At 43.7% G+C, this 14,075-nt stretch overlaps 1 pseudogene; it reads right to left on the bottom strand.

The window, feature by feature from the left end:
• Positions 1–5,975: 5,975 nt before the first annotated feature.
• On the bottom strand, positions 5,976–13,078 carry LOC143671807 (ataxin-1-like; annotated as a pseudogene).
• Positions 13,079–14,075: the final 997 nt, after the last annotated feature.

Genomic DNA, 14,075 nt, shown 5'->3' with positions numbered 1-14,075 from the left:
ATCGACTGAATGTCTGGCGTTTAAGTAAAATTGGAGAGGAACAATCTCCAGAAGATGCAGAACATGGATGTGCTGGTTTGAAAGGATGTATGTCCCCTAGAAAAGCCATGTTTTAATCCTAATCCCATTTTGTAAAGGCAGCCATTTCTTCTAATCCCTATTCAGCATTGTATGTTTGAAACTGTAATTAGATCATCTCCCTGGAGGTGTGATGTAATCGAGAGTGATTGTTAAACTGGATTAGGTGATGACATGTCTCCACCCATTCGGGTGGGTCTTAATTAGTTTCTGAAGTCCTATTAAAAAGGAAACATTTTGGAGAATAGGAGATTCAGAGAACAATTCAGAGAGAGCAGAGTAAAATGACATAGCCACAAGAAACAGAGTCCACTAGCCAGCGACTTTTGGAGATGAAGAAGGAAAATGCCTCCCAGGGAGTTTCATGATACAGGAAGTGAGGAGAAGAAGCTAGCAGATGATGCTGTGTTCGCCATGTGCCCTTCCTGATGAGAGAGGAACCCTGACCATGTCACCGTGTGCCTTTCCAGATGAGAGAGAAACTCTGACTGTTCACCATGTGCCCTTCCACTTGACAGAGAAACTCTGAACTTTATCCTTCTTGAACCAAGGTATCTTTCCATGGATGCCTTAGATTGGACATTTCTATAGACTTGCTTTAATTGGACATTTTTCGGCCTTACAACTGTAAACTAGCAACTTATTCAATTCCCCTCTTTAAAAGTCATTCTGTTTCTAGTATATTGCATTCTGGCAGCTAGCAAACTACAACAATGGATCACCAGAATTGTTGTTTATTCATGGTGGTCACACTGCTAAGATATCTGATTTCTCCTGGAATCCCAAGAACCTTGGGTAACTTGTTCTGTATCAGAAGACAATATCATGCAAGAGTGGCAGATGGCAGAGAACATTTATAATGATGAAGACCCTGAAGGAAGTGTGGATCCAGAAGGACAAGGATCCTAGATACATCTGCACTTGTAATTTTAAACTCTTGTTTTTTTTCTCTCAACCCTGAAATTGATTTAACACTGGTTTTGAGACACAGACTTTGTTCGGCTATCCCTCTGTGGTTTACCATCACCAATACTATTAGCCCAGACATTGGAGTTTTCTAAATATTAACCGGGGGACTTGATTCAGCAAAGCCACAAACTTATATTTAGATTTTCTTCAGAAATTTTCTAGAATCAAACCCAGGTCTGAAGTAGGTACGATAGGGGAATATATGTGTGTGGTTGTTTCTCTTCTTATGCTATATTCCCAAGTTTTTCCAATTCACTCAAGGTTAGAGTGGATAAGGAATAGAGCCTCATTGGCTAGGCGTCTAACCCATGATGTATAATACTACAAGATGTGTTTATTCAGAAAATAGGGGAGAATTTCAAGTCATATAGATACCTACTCTAAAATGGTCATATCTGACTTTCCAGGATGCACATTTTCCAGTGTAGACCAGTCTCCTCTCAGTTTCTTCAGCTGCATCAAAACTTTATTTTACACATTCCTCTTTCCCCATATGTTTTTGCTCTTAGTGTATTTCTTGAGCTGTTTCATATTGTTTTTTTCCTTTCTGAGAAATGGATGTTTTTTTTAAACTTGGGACCACCAAGTTGTAAAGATGTTGTTTTTATCTGACAGTTATACCACAGGTAGGCTGTTCTCACAGTTGAGAAAGAATGGCTCAATAGCTGATTTTTTTAATAATAATTAAAATTAATCCTGGATAAGAGTTGTGCTTTTTTTTTAAGGCTAAGTCCTTGACCACTACTTTGATACCATCTCCCTTTTAGTGACCTGTTTCACCAGCAGGCCTGTTATTCTCCATGACTAACTGTATAAGTTAAGTGCTTTAATGGAATAAATTGCTTTTCTACATGAAAAAAAAATTGAAGTTAGTAGCAGTTACAATAGGTCTGTAGCAACAAAATTTTGGATACAGGAAGTTTTTTTTTTTAACCCCATTAACAGGTAGTGCCTTCTTAATAATAAAATATAGCTGGTATTAGATATAATGAAACTGCATTGAGGCCAAAGAATCTCAAGATCATTGTAAAGGAAGAAATCTTTTAGGGTCAAGTTTCCCCTTCTAATACCATTGGAGATGAAGTTGCTTTGATTTATTCATAAGGTCTTGATTAAATGCCTTAATTTAATTAGGGACTGCTGAATAAAATGGTTGGGCAAGTGATTTTATTTTTAATTTTATTGATACACTTGCATTTTAAAATTCACTTATTTTAAAATTGGGTAGGCAACTTTGCAAGTGAAATCATTGCCCTCCTCACTAAATGGGGTGAAAGTCTCCCTGGCAACGTGGGAGATGACTCCCAGGGATGAGTCTGGCCCTGGCACCGTGGGATCAACAATTCCATCCTGACGAAAAGGGGGAAAAGAAGTGTAAGTAATAAAGTATCAGTGGCTGGGAGAGTTCAAATAGAGTCAAGGCTACTGTGGAGGACATGCTTACACAAGCTTCAGATAGACTTTTTTTACCTATCATAACTTGCTAAACCCCTACAAAAACCATTCCTGCCAATCCTAAAGAACACCTAGGGCATTATATAAAATTCTACAAAGGTTCCAGGCACTAGGGTAACTTTCCAGAAACCTACAACCTCCAGGTGGGTTCCTGGACCAGATAAGTCCTGAAACCTAGAGGGCCCAGCCTCTCCAGAACATCAGCTAGCTCCCTCTCCCTACCCCATATTACTGACATCTCCCTCCAACATGAAAAAGTTAGAATGGCTGTAGACCAAATACCCCTAAAGAGTGGGATAGAAAGATCAAAGGTCCAATGGAAAGCTGCCAAAAACCTGCCTATGAGAAAACTGCCTAACTTTACCCCCAACTCCCTTTTAAAACTCTGACACAAATCCAGGCAGATGCGAATTGACTTCTTGAGTCAACTTTCCCTGCTGCTTCTCTGCTAATAAATTCCTTCCCCCTCAAAAAAAAAAAAAAAGATCAAAGATGATAGTGGAGTTATACAGAGAAAAAAAATAGGGTTTAACAAATGAATATGATTGCTGAATCATTAAATTGATATTTCTGTTTCCAGTATCTTAGAACAGCTAGAAGTAAAAATCTAAAATTGTGGAATTGCAACCCATACCAAACTCTAAAATCTGTTCTACAATAATTGTTGTGCTGTGCTTTGAAATTATTGCTTTTTTTTTGTATATATGTTATTTTTCACAAAAAACAAACAGAGTCCACCAGCCAGCTAGCTTTGGAGACGAAGAAGGAAAATGCCTCCCAGGGAGCTTCATGAAACAGGAAGCCGGGAGTGGGATAACAAAAGAACAATAGAAAGAATCAATTAAACCCAAAGTTGGTTCTTCAATAAAATCGATGGGCCACTAGCAAGACTAACAAAGAAAACAATAGGATGCAAATAAACAAAATCAGAAAGGAGAGGACGGTCATTACCACAGACCCTGAAGAAATAAAAAATAAAAAAAATAACAGGGGGATAAGGGGTCAAATAAATTGGGTAGATTGGAAATACCAGTGGTCAATGAGAGGGCGGGGTAAAGTGTATGGGATTATGAGTTTCTCTTTTTTCTTTTTTTAATTTCTTTTTCTGGAGTAATGCAAATGTTCTAAAAAATGATCATGGTGATGAACACACAACTATGTGAGCTACTGATTGTACACCATGTATGAAATGTATGTGTGTGAAATTTGTCAATGAAAATATTTTTAAAAAGGAAAAAAAGAGTAGCACTGTAATATTCCTTCATTAAATGTAACAAAGGCACTATATGAAAGTTAAATGTCAATAATAGGGGGATATATGGGATATGGGATTCTTTTTTCAGAAGAAATGAGAATATTCTCCTATAGATTATTGTGGTGAATGTATTACTATGTGATTATACCAAGTGCCATTGATTGTACAGTTAGGATGGATTGTATGGTGTGTGAATAAAACTGTTTTAAAAAACAACAACAAAAAAAAATGAGACTTTTCCAGCCCTAATAGCGAATGACAGTACTGTGAGTAAATTTCCAGTGAGGTTGCATTTCAAAGGGGACTCTAAGGAAAACAGTACATTTTGAGTTAGTGGACTTAAATGGAGGAAACCCATTTTCCTTTTTTAACAGTACAAATTGATTTATTTAAGACAGTTACAAAAAGGCACAACAAAATAGATATTATCATTAGAATTATTAATGCTTTGTTAAAGATCAGGTAGGATCAGAGAGTAAGAAATGGTATTGGGTGGAGAGGGCACCTGACTAAGGCTTTAGATATAAGCAGTTGATTACATATTGATTCAGCCATTACATACTCAGGATAGTAGTTGAGGAATGAGTAATTTATCTACAGGGAACTCCTACACAAATCAGATCCATCCAGACCACCCCAGTGCTGTCTTCTACTCTGGACCTTAAAGTCACCTGGATAACTTTCCCATCCTTGCTTCTCCACTCCATTCCCTAGTCCATATATTCTCCTCTCCCCTAAGGTGCTGTGCAAGCTGAGAGCAATCTGCTCTCTGCAGCTGGAACATACACTGCTTTGGCTGCAGGGATCCTGTGTGTCTAGGAAAGTTGTAGGGGACAGCCTTATTTTAATACTTCAGGTTTGCCATGAGTATAGTTAGTCTCTTCCCCAACACAAGCTAGAGTCTCTTGAATGAAATACAAGTAACAAGCGAGTGAGGGATCAACCCTGCCTTCAGCCATACCAGCAATGCACTTACCACTCACATCTCACAACTTCATCAACAACCTCTACAGGGGTTAGGTGTAAAACCAGTGTCACCAGCTATATCTCTCTGAAGAACCTCATGACAGTCATAAAGACAGAAACAAATGTTTGCAAGCTCAACAACAGGTAAACACACATGGGCTGTTGCCACACACTTCAGATAGGAACCCAACTTGAGGCCATCTTAATTGCTGGGCATTTGAAGTGGAATGGCTTTGGACCACGTGGACTTTGAATTTGCAATCTACTGGGGGAAGATCTAGGTCTAAGAGGAGAACTAATAAAGAAATCTTTAGTATGTAAAGCGCATTTATCATGACTGTTCCTACTGGCAAGGCTCAGCAGGGCAAACCACACCATGTCTCCTCCTTGTACCCTGCGCACTGTGCAGAGTCTGCAAGTAAGGAGAGCATGCAGTTGACTTGAGGGCCAGCGTTATCCTGGGCCCAGACCAACTCACTAGTCCGAAGATGGATCTTAGATCTATCTTGAAAGGGCACCTGACAGCTGCAAAGACCCAGAAGCTTATTTTATTATTGCATAATGTGGGAGACCTTCTGTACCCCAAGAGAAGCTGGGGGTGGGGTGGGGTGTGAAAGCTTCCCAACAGAGGGCTAATAAGCTCCTGGTCAACGTCCAACCCAGTCGGGTTCTGCTCTTCAACTGTAGTGTACATTTTTCCATCTGGAAAGTACTGTAGTTTCAGTGTGGTTTAGCATGCTTGGCCACAGGAAGGCAAGTCTCCCTAAAACTCGCCTCTACCCTATTTACTGTGTTTATAAGATTGTGACCTATGTAGTAGTTTACTGCTAGTATAAGCAGTGCGTCATCATTTTTGGCTCTTTCTTTGCTACCTCTCTCTGCCACCTGCTCCCAAAGTCTGGACTGTCCCCTTGCAGGAGCTGAGGATAGGGAGGAAAGAAGAGGGATGCCTGGATATATGAAATGTTTTTCATCCTGTGCACACCCTTCCTTCCTTGGCCCAGGCCTGCTGCTCCTCGTCACAGCACCCTGTCCTTCAAGGATGCCATAGGGTAATGAGAAATGACCCTGCCTTGAAAGGCTGCCTCCACTCCTCCCTCCCCACCCTCACCCCCACCCCCAATCTCACTGCCAAGAGAGCCATTCCCTGCTCAGCATGTGCAAATCCTCTGCCTGCTTATGGTGAGGCTTGGCTCTGGGGTAAAGCCCCAGGTCTGGTCTGGAAGAGAGGTTCATTTTCCTTCATGGAATGTCATTTGATGGACAGCTTTACCTCCTGTGGATTGAAAGAGGGAAAGAGCAGGACCCATATTCTCTTCCCCTTGCACGCTTGCATCTTTGGAAGTTCAGGGCTGGCTAGCAGGCCTGAGCACCAGGCTTAGGCTGGAGGTCTCTACCACACAGGACCCTCTCCTGATGGCTGGCTCTTCCCTTCATTATCTCATAGCTCCCTGTGTCCCAAGACTGTTACATCAGGCCCTTCTCTGGGGGGGACCCAGCTGACCTAGGGTAGCACAGCTGGCCTGAGAAAGTGAGTTAATGTTCAAGTTCTGTAAACTGATCGAGGTGCAGACATCTCCCATCTGTAGCTGATAGCCAGGCAGAGAGAAAAGTTGCAGGAGGACCAACGCTGATATATACAAAGAAGGGGTGCTTGGGGGGCACCTGGATGCTCACTTTGCTCTACTGCCCCCAAACCACAAAATGCAGCATGACAAATTCAGGCCACTGGATCTCCTGAATGTCTACAACCATGCTAGAATCAATCTTCAGCCCCTCACTCACTTCGGCACTGCGCACACAATCCTGAGTCTGAGGTCTTCTACCCGCTTCAGCTCCCATGCAGCCAGCTGGATGATGGCACCCTTTCATGAAAAGGGGGGACAAACAGGAGGAGGTAATAGGGAGTGGCTTTGGCTCCTTGCCTGGGAAGGTGACTCTGACCTGCATGTCCAGACATGAAGACACCTGGATCTCTGAGCCCATGGGCAGCAGGCAGGCCTGTAGTTCCAGTGGGTACCAGCTTGCCACTGGCTACAACCATTGCTCTGGGTAAAGGTTTTTGTTTCACCAATTCCTGATGGAACTGAGGATAGAACCCTTGGGCCTGATTTTTCTCTGCCATCTCTGCTGCATTCTGGGCTGACCCTTTCCCTTCACCTTGATGGTCAAAGGTATGATGGGACTGATTGAAGGGGCCAGGTTCATCCTTTCTCTGAGCCGTATCTGCACAATAGTCCTGAGAAGCTTAAGTGCCAACCACTCGCTGGACCTCGCTCTCGATGTGCTGGCCCTGTCACTTCCACTTGCAGAGTCTGAGAGCCTGAAAACAACTGTCCATCCACCACACATTCCACCACTGACACCAGCCCTTGGCCTTCGCCCTTGCTGTTGTGGGAGTTGAGAGCTTCATTTTCCCATCTTACTAAATTTCACTCTCACTGTATTTGTCCTCTATTGGCAGCAGCTGCTTCCAGAGCAGGCTGACCCTCCTGAGGGATAAGAATTGGGCTGGCACCTGCTGATGGGGTTTCATACAAGGTATACCCAACAGGTAGCCTGGACATCTGGTGATAAATGGGCACTTGGCCTGGAGCAAGGTCCAGCGGCTGAGTTCTCGAGTGATATAGCAACTACCCACATGAGGAAGCAGCATAGGGGGCTTTGCTGAACAAGTGGGCTGGGGACAAAGCCTGGGGTGGGGTGGGGGTGCCTTATACAACATGCCATACTGGTCCACTGTCAGACTGTTGATGGCTTCAGCGCCATCACCCCCCAGCCTGACTCTGGCTCCAGCCTGGCTCTGCCCACTCACCACAGCCACTTGGGACTAGTCAGAGGTATCACTGGAGGGTGCGTGGTTAGTTGAGCAGCTGGTAGTTCTCCCCATATTCTCACTGGACACGAGGAGGTCTCTTTTCTTTGGTGGAAGGCATTTCTGACTCCTTTGTAGTGTTCCTGGAGCCTGGAAAGGGTTGGCTTGCTCTTTGGGGCATCAGAAGCGGCTTCTCTGTGGCTTTTCTGTAGCCGTTACTGCTGCTGGCTGGGGCAACCACATCGAATCTTCCAGTGGAGCTTCTCTGAGCAACTGTAGGAAGACGAAGTCTCCTCCCTGTGGGCTTGGGGGCTGGATCACCTCACGGCGCTCCCTGGGCTCCTCTTGCTAGTCTCGGGCCCTGGAGCCTCCCCACCCCCAGTGAAAATCTTATGTTTGATGCTCCTTTTATCTATGGTATGGACAGATGAGTAAAACATTTGGATTAAAAATAAATAAATAATAGGGGGAACAAATGTTAAAATAAATTTAGATTGAAATGCTAATGATCAATGAAAGGGAGTGGTAAGGGGTATAGAAAAAAATAGGGGAAACAAAGGCTAAAATATATTGGGTAGATGGAAATACTAGCAGTCAATGAGATGGGGGGTAAGGGGTATGGTATGTATGAGGTTTTCTCTCTTTATTTCTTTTTCTGAACTGATGCAAATGTTCTAAGAAATGATCATGGTGATGATATTGTGAGTTTTCTATTATATATCAAGAATGGAATGATCATATAGTAAGAGTTCGTGTTTGTATGTTGTTATGTTTAAGAAAATTTTTTTTAATTAAAAATATATATATACCAGTCTATCTTGCCTAGAATTCCTATTAGGATACCTGTATTATAATTCTAGATGTTAATTTTAATCACCCAGCAAAAATATGTGAAGCTAGCACTTTCTCAACTTCAAATTGTCTCCTAGACACTTAATGATTTTGTGGGTTTTTTTTTTCTATTAAAAAACAAAACAAAAACCATCCCTTAATCCTCCAGGCACCTCACTTCTCTCTTGAAGATATCTTCACCTGGATGTCTTACAGCCATCTCAAATTTAATGTGTCCAAAACCGAACTCTTGATTCCTGCCCCGATCCTGAAAGCTGTTCCTCTCATGGTCTTTACTCCTCAATAAATGACGCTAACACATGCCCCTGTTGCTCAAGACAGAAACTGGATGCCATCCTTACTAACTTTCTCTTCTCCGCCCATTTCACTCCATCACTATTGTCTTCAGGTCACCATCATTTCTCCCCTGAACTGCAAGCCACAGCCTCCTGCCAGTCTCTCTATTCCTAGCCTTTCCCGCCCTATCCGCAACCTGTCTGTACTCATTAGTCCACGCACTCTTCTCATTGATTTCTTTTTTTTTTTTTTTAACATGGGCAGGCACCGGGAATCGAACCCGGGTCCTCGGGCATGGCAGGCAAGCATTCTTACCTGCTGAGCCACCGTGGCCCGCCCCTCATTGATTTCTTAAACCCAAATCTGAGAGATCACTGTCCGATTTCCTACCTCTCAATATTTCTCTTGGCCTCAGGACCCAGTCCAAGCTCCTTCTTAAGCCTTATGAGGCTCCTTGTTGACCTGACTCCTGCTTACACCACCAACTTCATCTCCCATCACTACTTCCTCTTGCCACCCTCTCCCTCCACCTCGACCCCCACCCCCAAATATATACCCTTTCTCTGTTCCTGCCACACAAAGTGACTTTCTGTTCCCTAACTAAAGCCTCCTGCTTTCTCTCAACTGGGCTGAGGCCTATTTCCTCTGCCTTTAGGATATGAACACTCCACATTCCAGCCCCAGCCCACCCTTAAACCTAACTCCTCTACCACCTTCGGGGCTCAGTCTGATCTTCCTCAGGCCCTCCCATTTCAGGATGGGTTTCCATGCACCTAGTGCCTCCCTCACCACAGTAGTCAGCACTAATGGCTGTCCCTGAGTAGGCTGTAAGCCGCTGCGATGCACTGCTGCCAACCAGCACCCAGCACTCGCACTGAGCCTGCCTCCTAGACTGTGATGGGTGTTTGTGGAATGAGTGGGAGTTGGAAGCAGCTGAATTTGAGTTGACATCCACTGGTGTTTTGCTCAAACTAATAATTGTGGGTTTTTTTGGTAGCTCCTTTGCCCTCCATTCCCATGTCCTTCTGCCTTTGGAGATCCTGGTATAATAATTTTTTCGAATGAAAACCATTAAATGTACATTTAGAGATACAAATGTGGCACTATGGGGTTATGATGTCAGAGCTGAGAGCACAAATCCAATTTCCTCCATTTCATATTTAAGAAAACTGAAATCCTGAAAGCTGAAGTGATTTGTTCGTGGTAAGCTAAGTCATTAGCTGTCAAAATGGGATTAAGCTTCCAATTTGATTTCAGGGCTCTTTTCCCAATCCTTTACCATGCTGTGATGGATTAAAGATGACCATGGATTCTTTGATACTCCTCTCATTGAGAGGTGGGGTCTATATCCCCTTCCCTTGAATCTGGCTGGGCTCTGTGACTGCTTTGACCAATAAAACAGAATGAAAGAGATCTATTGGGTTTGGCAGGTCCAGCTATATAATTTCCAGGACTCAGGGTGAACTGAAAATGTGGGACCCTTTTTGAAAGGATCAGTAAGACTTTCAAGAAGGCAACAGCAGAGCTTTAATCCATTCTGCCAATCTGTATCTTTTAATTGTAAGTTTAGTCTGTTAATATTCAGTCATTACTGAAAAGGCGTTTCGTGAATCCACCATCTTATCTATTTATTTGTCAGATATATATATTCTCTTCCCTCTTTCTCTTTGTATTCTTTAAAATACCCTTGGTGGTACTCTTCAATTCTGTGCCCTTCTCCAGACCTCCCTCTCCTTTCTTTTTGTCAGCTGGCAAAATCCTTTTAGTATTTCTTGTAGGACCGATCTCTTGTTGACAAATTCTTTCAGGACTTCTTTGTCTGTGAAAACTTTAATCTCTCCCTCAGTTTTGAAGGACAATTTGGCTGGGTACAGAATTCTTCGCTGGAAGTCTTTCTCGTTAGAAAGAAATATACCATACCACTGCCTCCTCACCACCAGGGTGCTAGTTGAATAGTCTGAACTCAGTCTTATTTGGTTTCCCTTGTATGTAGTAGATCGTTTTTTCTTGTGCTTTCAGGATTTTCTGCTTCTCTTCAACATCTGATATTTTTCTATTTATTCTTTCAAATTCCTCTTTGTGCTCTTCTACTGTCTTCTTGATCTCCTTTATGTCATTTGCTATCCCACTTATTTTATTAAGTAGAGCTTTGTGAACATCTTTGATTAGTTGTTCTAATGTCTGTGTCTCCTCTGGTGTTTTAATTTGGTCATCAGGCAGGGCTATATCTGTCTGCATTGTGATATGCTTAGTGATCTGTTGTCTTCATGGCATGTAAATATCTTGATTGATTCATTTTGAGAGACTACTTCAGTAGTCTAAGGCCTTGTGTTTGTGGGATGGTTGTACAGCAGGGAGCAGGGTACAAGGTGGGGTACTCAGTACAGTGAATTGTTTCAGGGCAGGTATAGGCAGAGGTTGGGGATGTTACACTGATGCTTGTGAACGTGGGAGCCCAGTGGCCAGGGAGGATGTCGCTGTGAGGGTTAACTGGTCTGGGGGGCGTAACTCTGGTGTGCACTGGTCTAAGGCATAGGGCCCTTTGTGTGTATGCACAGAGCTACGGCAGCAGGTTGGCATTATGCCTTCGTGGATTGGGGGCAGATGTGACCCAGCTGTGCAGTTCAGCACTTTCTCAGAGCTGGGAAGTGTGGCTGAGGGCTGTGCACATGTGCAGTTCTAGGACTGCTGTAAACTGAGGTTCCCAGAGCTGAATGATGTGATTTGGGGCCCGCGCACATGTGTGGGCCTAGGAGTGCTGAAAAATCAGGGGTGTTGGGTGAGGCTGTGCAACACTATGGTCAGGGGACCAGGGGTAACCTGGGTATGGAGGTTGGTGCCCACAGCCTTTATGCGCTGACAACAGCCTGCAGGGAACAGCGAGGGGGAGGTAGTGCTCAGGAGGGGTGCAGGAGAGGTGGGTGGGGCTGTACTTGGGTGGGGGTGGGGGGCAGTATGTGGGCTGGGGGCTGGTGGACTGGGGGTGCCTGGACCGTGGGGAATGGGAGTGGGTGATGGGGTTCTTGTGCGTGGGGTATGGGGCGAGTTACTGGTCACAGTGCTGCACTGGTGAGGGTAGCACATCCAAGGAACGCGGCCTGGCTTACTTTCTAGTCTTGGGCTCCCATCCATGCACTCCCATGGGCTCCGCAGCTCCATGCCTCCGCACCAGGCTCCAGCTTTGCCTCTCGGTTCCTCGGTTCCTCGGCCTCTGCATCTAGAGCTGCCACATGTGGTGCAGAAGGCTCTCCCACGTCAGCCGCACTCCCGAATCGCCCCCTCAGTTGCCCTCCTGTCCCTTCCCTAACTTTTCCATGGAGCAGGGCTAATCTCAAGCTTCTCTATTTGGCCATCTTTCCAGAAGTCTGCATAATTTTTCTGTAAATTTACAGCTTCTCGAATTAAAAGAAAAGAAAAGAAAATCCAAGGAAACCCAAAGCCTGCCAGCAGCTGAAGACACTGGCCTGGGAGGAGCAGCCTTCCCGCCTCTGAAGCTGGGAGCCCATAAACTCCTACTAAGACAACCCACTGCTAAGCCCCGCCCAGGGTTATTTTTATTTAATTTTTTAACGCTCTGGATTACAATCACAACAAATTAATTAATGACAATAGAAAATGTTACCTCTACCTTGTGCTGTTTGGAAACCATCAAAATATGTGTCTAGGGGCAGCAACTGAACACTAGAATTCTTGGCACCACTAGAGACAGGCGCTGGGGTTGTAAAGTATAAGGAAGTCCCAAAGTCATCCTCTGGAACTAGTGTCTCCTCATAAGATCATGGGAGTTATTGGAGTCTTTGGAGAGAGGTAACATTTGATTCTAGCTTGGACTCCTAATTGGACTGCAGCCAAAACCCAAGAATTTGGTCTTAGGCCAACAGGGTATTTTTTTTTTTGTTTTCAACTCTCACAGCTCATAAAGTTGTCTAATTTTTTTAGGATTATCCCTTATTTACTTGATGTGCCATCTTTCCCATGTCTCAGTATTCTTAGACGCCTCTGAAAATACCCACAGAAAAGCCAACTTAAACACAAATAAACACAAAGAACTGTAGAAAGCGCTGAGCAAACAGAGGAGGATAAACATCCAGAGAGGCAAGGGATTTCTTGAGGCAACCCCAGGGCTAGTGCACAGGTCTTCCAGCTCAGAGCTGCACTGTTGGGGTGCTCTTGGAGATATCTGCTTAGCCCATACTGCTTTCTCTGGACACTAGCTCTTCCACGGGCCTTATGCATGACCTTAACCTTCCACCCCCACCATTGTTGATTGACTACTGACTGGACACATAACTATAACACATAACTCTAAGTTAAGCCAATCGGGCTCTCCCTCCCATGGGTTTGCTGTTGGCATTCAGTGATTCCCATCCATTTCTGCTGGTCACCTGACCTGAAGACTGAGAGGTGGCCATGGTGGGACGTGTGCTCAGGGAACTAGAGGAAGCATGTCTGCCAAGAAGGACCAGAGTGAAGTGGACATGCAGAAAGAAGCTGAGTAAGAGACTGTGAGGCCTAGAGGAGAGGGTACCTGGCTTCTCAATGGCTTTCGAAGTCCAGGTTCTTCGGGGAGAAATTCAACTTCCCCAAGTTGAATTCTTGATATTCTCACAAGCAGTGTGGACAACCAAAGCTATAGGCTGAGCCCCCAATCTTGGGGTTTGTTCATACAAAACTTAATCTCAAAAAGGATAGGTCAATTCCTGGCAACGTGGGACAGAGATCCTGGAATGAGCTGAGACTCAGCATCAAGGGACTGAGAAAAACCCTAGAATGAGCTGAGAATTAACAGCAAGGGATTGAGAGAACCTTCTCGGCCAAAGGGGGAAGAGTGAAATGAGACAAAGTGTCAATGGCTGAGAGATTCCAAACAGAGTCGAGAGGTTATCCTGGAGGTTATTCTTATGCATTAAGTAGATATCACCCTGTTGTTCAAGATGTAGTGGAGAGGCTGGAGGGAACTGCCTGAAAACGTAGAGCTGTGTTCCAGTAACCATGTTTCTTGAGGATGATTGAACAATGATATAGCTTTCACAATGAGACTCTGTGAATGTGAAAACCTTCTGTCTGATGCTCCTTTTAGCTACTATACAAACAGAAGAGTAGAACATATGGAATAAAAATAAATAATAGGGGGAACAAATGTTAAATTTAGTTTGAAATGCTAGTGGTAAATGAAAGTGAGGGGTAAGGGGTATGGTATGTATAATCTTTTTTTTCACTATTATTGTTTTATTTCTTTTTCTATTGTCATTTTATTTCTTTTTCTAAATCGATGCAAATGTTCTAAGAAATGATGAATATGCAACTATGTGATGATATTAAGAATTACTGATTGTATATGTAGAATGGAATGATATCTTAATGTTTTGTCTGTTAATTTTTTTAATTAATAAAAAAAGTTTAAAAAAA

Source organism: Tamandua tetradactyla, chromosome X (genome assembly GCF_023851605.1).
Source record: "Tamandua tetradactyla isolate mTamTet1 chromosome X, mTamTet1.pri, whole genome shotgun sequence".
Lineage (NCBI taxonomy): Eukaryota > Metazoa > Chordata > Mammalia > Pilosa > Myrmecophagidae > Tamandua > Tamandua tetradactyla.
The sequence above is the reverse complement of the archived record's forward strand: the minus strand, read 5'-3'. Positions and strand labels throughout refer to the sequence as shown.